Genomic DNA, 6,000 nt, shown 5'->3' on the forward strand with positions numbered 1-6,000 from the left:
TGGACTCCACCATCTGGTTGCAACAACCAGAAAGAAGAAAGAAGGGGGAAAAGGGGGAGCAAAGCAACCGTGAGTACTCATCCAAAGTACTCGCAAGCAAGGATCTACACTACATATGCAACATTATCAAAGGAAGGCTATATATGTGGACTGGGCTGCAGAAATGCCAGAATAAAGAGAAGGTCTAGTCCTATCGAAGACTAGCATCTTCTGGAAACCACCATCTTGCAGCAAACAAGAGGGAGTAGAGTAGCATAAAGTAAAGCGGTAGTAGTGTTATCAACCTCGGCCAGAGATCCTTTCTCGACTCCCTGCGAGAAAGCAATCCCAGAGCCATACTATCCAGTTATCATCACAATCAAATCCTCATCACCATCCAGTTCTCATCACAAGTATCCAGTTCTAGTTGTATCGATCGGGATACAACTCCAAGTGTCCGTTACCGTAGGACAGGCTATGCATAGATTAGTTCTTCCCTGCAGGGGTGCACCAACTTACCCACCACGCTCGCTTAACTCCGGCCGGACACACTTTCCAGGGTCATGCCCGGCCTCGGCCAAACAATACGCCGCAACCCGACCTAGGCTTAATAGAGAGGCCAGCACGCCGGACTAAACCTATGCCCCCAGGGGTCATGGGCCATCTCCCCGGGAACTCCTGCACGTTGCGTGGGCGGCCGGTGAGCAGACCTAGCTACCTCCCTAAAAAGGCAGGAGCTTACCAGTCCAACCCGGCGCGCGCCGCTCCGTCGCTGACGTCTATTAAGCTTCGGCTGATGTACACGACGCAGAACGCCCATACTATGCCCACGTGATGGTTAGTGCTATCAGGCCAGAGGCCCCTCGGATCAAATATCCAAATCGTAGTGGATTAGGAACGCGCGGTAACAAGCAGAGACTCACGAAAGAGGTGACCCCGTTGCCCCGTCTCGAGGACTTGTGGCAAGGGCTAAGAATGCCCGGCCCCGCCTCGTAATTATCTCACGGGCACCTTCCAGGTCAACCCGTCTCCACATCACTTTCCAAGTAACAGTTGTAAAGTCCAAGTATCCGTGTGTCCAAACATCAAGAGGAAAACCCAAGGAATCACCCCCGGTGGGTTCCACTCAATGTAATCATCAAGGTGAACGTAGAGGAATCACCCTCGAGGTTCACACTTGAGGGGTTGCACGACAGAGCCGTATCGGAAGTGGTTAAGGAGGAAATCACCCTCGATGACCACGACCGAATAGCTACACTACAGGTTAACATCAGAAGTGCTGTAGAGGTCTCACCCTCGGCACTCGATAGTAACCCAGCAGTGTCGAGCAACTAAGGGGAAAGTGATGTGCGGTGCCGGGGCCTGGTCTTCAATCCCGTTGATCGGGTCTTCAATGATGAAGCAGGGGCAACAAGGACAAGGTGGGGGTCACTGATGGATCACTAACCAACCTATACTAAGCAATTTAGGATAAGCAGGTAAGGTACAATAACAGGTACAAAAGCAGGCTATGCATCAGAATAGGAGCATACAATAACAGTAGCAAAATCTAATGCAAGCATGAGAGAAAGGAATGGGCGATATCGGGATGATCAAAGGGGGCGCTTGCCTGGTTGATCTGGCAAGGAGGGGTCGTCGTCGATGTAGTCGATCACAGGGGCATCGGCATCGGTCTTGGGGTCTACCGGAGAGAAGAGGGGGAAGAAACAGTAAATATAAAGCAAACAAGCATCACAAAGCATAACGTGGCAATATGTGGTGCCGGGAGTGACCTAACGTATGGCTACACGATATAGGTGAAGGGGGAATTCAACCGGGAATGTTTTCCCGGTTCCGGACCTGTGTCAGACAGATGACCGGAGGGGGAATGTCCCAAGTTCAGCATGCTAGGGGCATGTTACAGATGAACAGACCGCGTATTCGGATTTGTTGGATTTTTCTGAGCAACTTTCATATAGAAAACATTTTCATCCGAGTTATAGATTATTTTATATGAATTTTCTAAGTTTTAAACATATTGGAATTATTTATATTAACAGAAAAGGAATATGATGTCAGCATGACGTAGGAGTGACGTCAGCAGTCAACAGTCCGGTTGACTGGTCAAAACTGACACGGGGGACCCACCTGTCAGCCTCTGTTACTTAACAGAGCTTATTTTAACTAAACTAAGGTTAATTAGCTAATGGGCCCCACATGTTAGTGGCTAATTAGCTAAACTAATTACTTTTAATTATAAAAACCATTTTATTTATTAATTAAGCGGTGGGGCCGGTTCGTCAGTGGCACTGTACCGCCATGTCAGCGTGTTGACTGGGTCAACCCAGTCAACAGGGCCCCTATGGCCCACTGGCAGTGAGCCAGGGTCGGGCCCGCCCAGCCACGTCGGCGGCGTCCGGCGTCTCACCGCCGGCGATGCTAGAACGCGGCGGAGCCGCTCGGGCCTCGTCAGAAACGCGCTAGGGGTGGCCGTTTCGCGTGCGGTTGGCACCGTTCAAACGCGCACACGACGCCGTGTCGGGTGGTGGTGGTGGCTCGCCCGGGGACGGCCGGAAAAACCAACGGCGGCGAGCACGGGCGGCGGAGGCATTCGGAGTCACGTCGGGAATGGGCTAGGGGGCACGAGAGGGCGAGAGGAAGGGCTGGTCGGGCTCCTGGGAACACCAGGAGCACGATGGAGGGCTCGGACGGGGGCCACGGCAGCGGTGGCCACGACGGTGATGGAGCAGGGCGACGGTGAGCTACGGCGGTTGCGGCGAGCGAGCTAGAGAAGAGGGCGGCCTACGTAAGAGAAGGGAGAGGGGGAGGAGCTCACCGAGTGGCTAAGGAAAGCCGGTGACAGATTAGGAGCAGCAGAGGGTGGCCGGAGTTGGAGGAGATCAACGGCGGCCGAGGCGGAAGGGGGTGGCTCGATCCGCGCATTGTGGAGCTCCCCGACTCCCGTTCGTGGATGGAGATGAAGCAGACGACGTTGACGGAGACGAGGGACACGGCGGTGAGGCGAACGGGGTTCGGTGGCCGCGGGGACGGGCGAGGCACGGCGGCGAGCGCGTCGTGGAGGTGGAGGAAAGGGGATCTGGGGAGAACCCAGAGGGGAGTGGGCGACAGAGGAGAGCAGGGGAGTGAGTGGGGCGCAGGGGAGAGGACCGAGGCGTCGGGGGCGTGGAGGCCTTATCCTCCCCCTCGTCGTCGACGGCGAGGCGGTCCGGGGCGACCGCGCCCCTGTAGCGACGGGGTCGGTCGAACAGGGAAGGCGACCCGGGGTAAGGTGGGCCGGCCAGTGTAATGGGCTAAAGCCCAGGGAGGCAGGGGGCTCTGGGCTGGCTCGGGTAGGTTAGGTGGGCCGGTCCAGGCGGGTTGGGTCCAGGGGGGGGGGGTTGTTCTCTCTCTCTCTTTTCTTGGCTTTCCCTTTTTTTTAACTTCAGAAAGCAAAATAGTTTTATAAAAAACCAATCTTGCACCTAAAATACCATTTTAACTTAGGCCATTGCTACAATTAACTTGGCACCAAAATAAAGTAGTTTTTTTATATTTATAACTTAACAAGCATTTAATTTATTTGCTTTAGCTACTGTTTTAAAGTGGTTTAGGGCATTTGGACATTCTAGAAAAATGTTAGTTCACCTCCTATATTAACAAGTGATTATTGGACACAAGATGAACATTTTAGTTTTCATGTATGAGAAGTTTTGTATTTCGACATTAACTTGGATTTGAATTTGAATTGGTTTGAATGCAAATGAGGACTAGCAACAGTAAGAGTGATGACATGGCACCATCAGCAGGGGATTACTGTAGCATGATCCTCGGGGTGTTACAAATCTCCTCCTCTACAAGAAATCTCGTCCCGAGATTTAAGGGGTGGAGTAAGGGGAAAAGACTCGGGAAGGACGGAGCTCATCACAATATAGTTACCTGGGGGCTATCTCAGTGAACGTGGCAAGGAGGCATCTCTCGAGTTGAGATTCAAGAGATTCATCGATAGTAAGGTAAGAAGGTGTAATAAGAAGCTTCAATCGGGTAGGCAATCATTCGTTGCCTGAAACAGAGTGCGAAAGGAGTTTCAGAGCGACGGGGATAAGTATTTTGTCTGATACCAGAGTAGACCACTAGGAAGGTGGCTCGTGATTTGCTTACGAAGCCAAGTGCAAGGAACAATTTTTGGAGAACAGGAATTACAGGAGAGTCAGGTTTCGATCCTGTGGAACTGTGGGTTATGGGCCCACCATGTGGGTTAACAGCAGGAGGGCACTAATCATTTTGCACGATCATGATATCAAGGCAGGTCAGAGTATAGCCTGTCAGTTATGTTGGCAACAACACTGGTACCAAGGGTGAGGGACGAAGAGAACCATTTTCCTGCTCGTTGGACGAGGCGGACCAATAGGCAAAGTTCTCGTCCATCGGTGGTTACCGGAATGTCATCAACAATAGTAACAGGGTCTTAGTGACAGAGTTGTGCACTGAGGTGCTTACTTAAGTAGGGATTTATCTCTGCTCAGACAAGTTAGATTACAAGAAAGGTGAAACAAAACAATGAAAAGGAAAATGTGATTATTATAATAATCAGACCAATGGAAAGAAAAGGTGTTTATACCCAAGAATTGGGAGTATATCCTTCCTAAGGGGAAGCGGAGCAGGAAATACATGATATGACAGCAAGTTCAAAAGCATTTAGATAAAGGGGGCAAGGGAAGAATCATGATATTACCCATACAACGGTGTTTGGATAATAGATCAAGAAACATTCGGCAATGTGTTTCCAACGTTCTTGTTGATATTCGAAATACCTCAGTCATGCTTCGAGGTAGCATTAACATGGTGCTACAAGTAGGGGTTGTAGTTGAAAATCACAAGAAATACCCAAGGAAGAGTTGCGGGATTAGCAAGGAGTCCAAGGTATAACCAAGACATGATCAAACATGCGTTGGAAAGAAGACAAAGGGGGTTGTCGATGATAACTCAAATCACCGAAGGTCAAGGATGGTATTCCTCACCATGAATTCAATTGTCATTTCAATGAAAGTCAAAATGTTGATGCTGATCACGACGCATTTGTCGAGAGGCTCTATGAAGATGCCATCGAGGAGCGATGCCATCAAGCAACAGGAAGGATGAAGCGAAAGGTTATTGAAACCACGAGTACAACACAAACTCGATAGCAAGCTTGTTGTTCATGGCAAAATGGTATAATGAGGAAGATCGACATAAGCTTAGCTCGTCGTCGAAGATTGTGCTCCGGAAAGGACCTGGTAGCACAGTTGAAATTTAGCACGGTAATAATACAGCTGATCAGGCTAGGAATGACTTGAAGGATTATTAAACTCGTAAGCAACAAAAATTACTTAGGAGTTATAGAATCGGAGTGTGGAATCGATTCACTTATCGGCGTTCTCGAGTGACTAACAACTCAAAACCCGGGGAAATATGAAATTGATGAGAAGCAATACCAAATGAAGACTCGTAGGAAGCAACACGGTTCTTTGTTATTCTCGAGGTACCGAAGGGTAATACTCGAAGGAAAATCAAAATAGAGGTTGCGGAGATGCATTGGTCTGTAGAAGACAAGTGCTTTAACTTGTCCGAGAAATGGAATCAAAGGGGAACAACCATGTTCAGAACCACGGTTGCAAAGGACCAAACATAGGTACCATATGAACTTATAACAAGGGGATTATTATTATCACAAGAAGCTTCCATGATAAGTTTCACATCGGGTCCATGGGCATGAACACAAAGTTCAAGGTCGACTCCCACTTCTTCAATGCATAACCTTTCATTCACTCCTCGTTTTTTTTGAAGAAATTGTAGTGTAGAGGATTTATCTGCCGAAGTACCAGTAGAGTAAGACTCGTGAGAACTCTCGGGTTCACACGGATTATGGAAGGCATAAGTTCAACCCATCGGGGCATTTTTACGAATCTATAGAACCATCAACCAAGTAAGGATACGAGTTCAAAAGAAGAGTATCGGAGTCAAAGCAGATGATACAATTTACCGAAGGTGTTATGTATCAGGGAA

This window comes from Triticum dicoccoides, chromosome 3B (genome assembly GCF_002162155.2).
Source record: "Triticum dicoccoides isolate Atlit2015 ecotype Zavitan chromosome 3B, WEW_v2.0, whole genome shotgun sequence".
Classification (NCBI taxonomy): Eukaryota; Viridiplantae; Streptophyta; class Magnoliopsida; order Poales; family Poaceae; genus Triticum; species Triticum dicoccoides.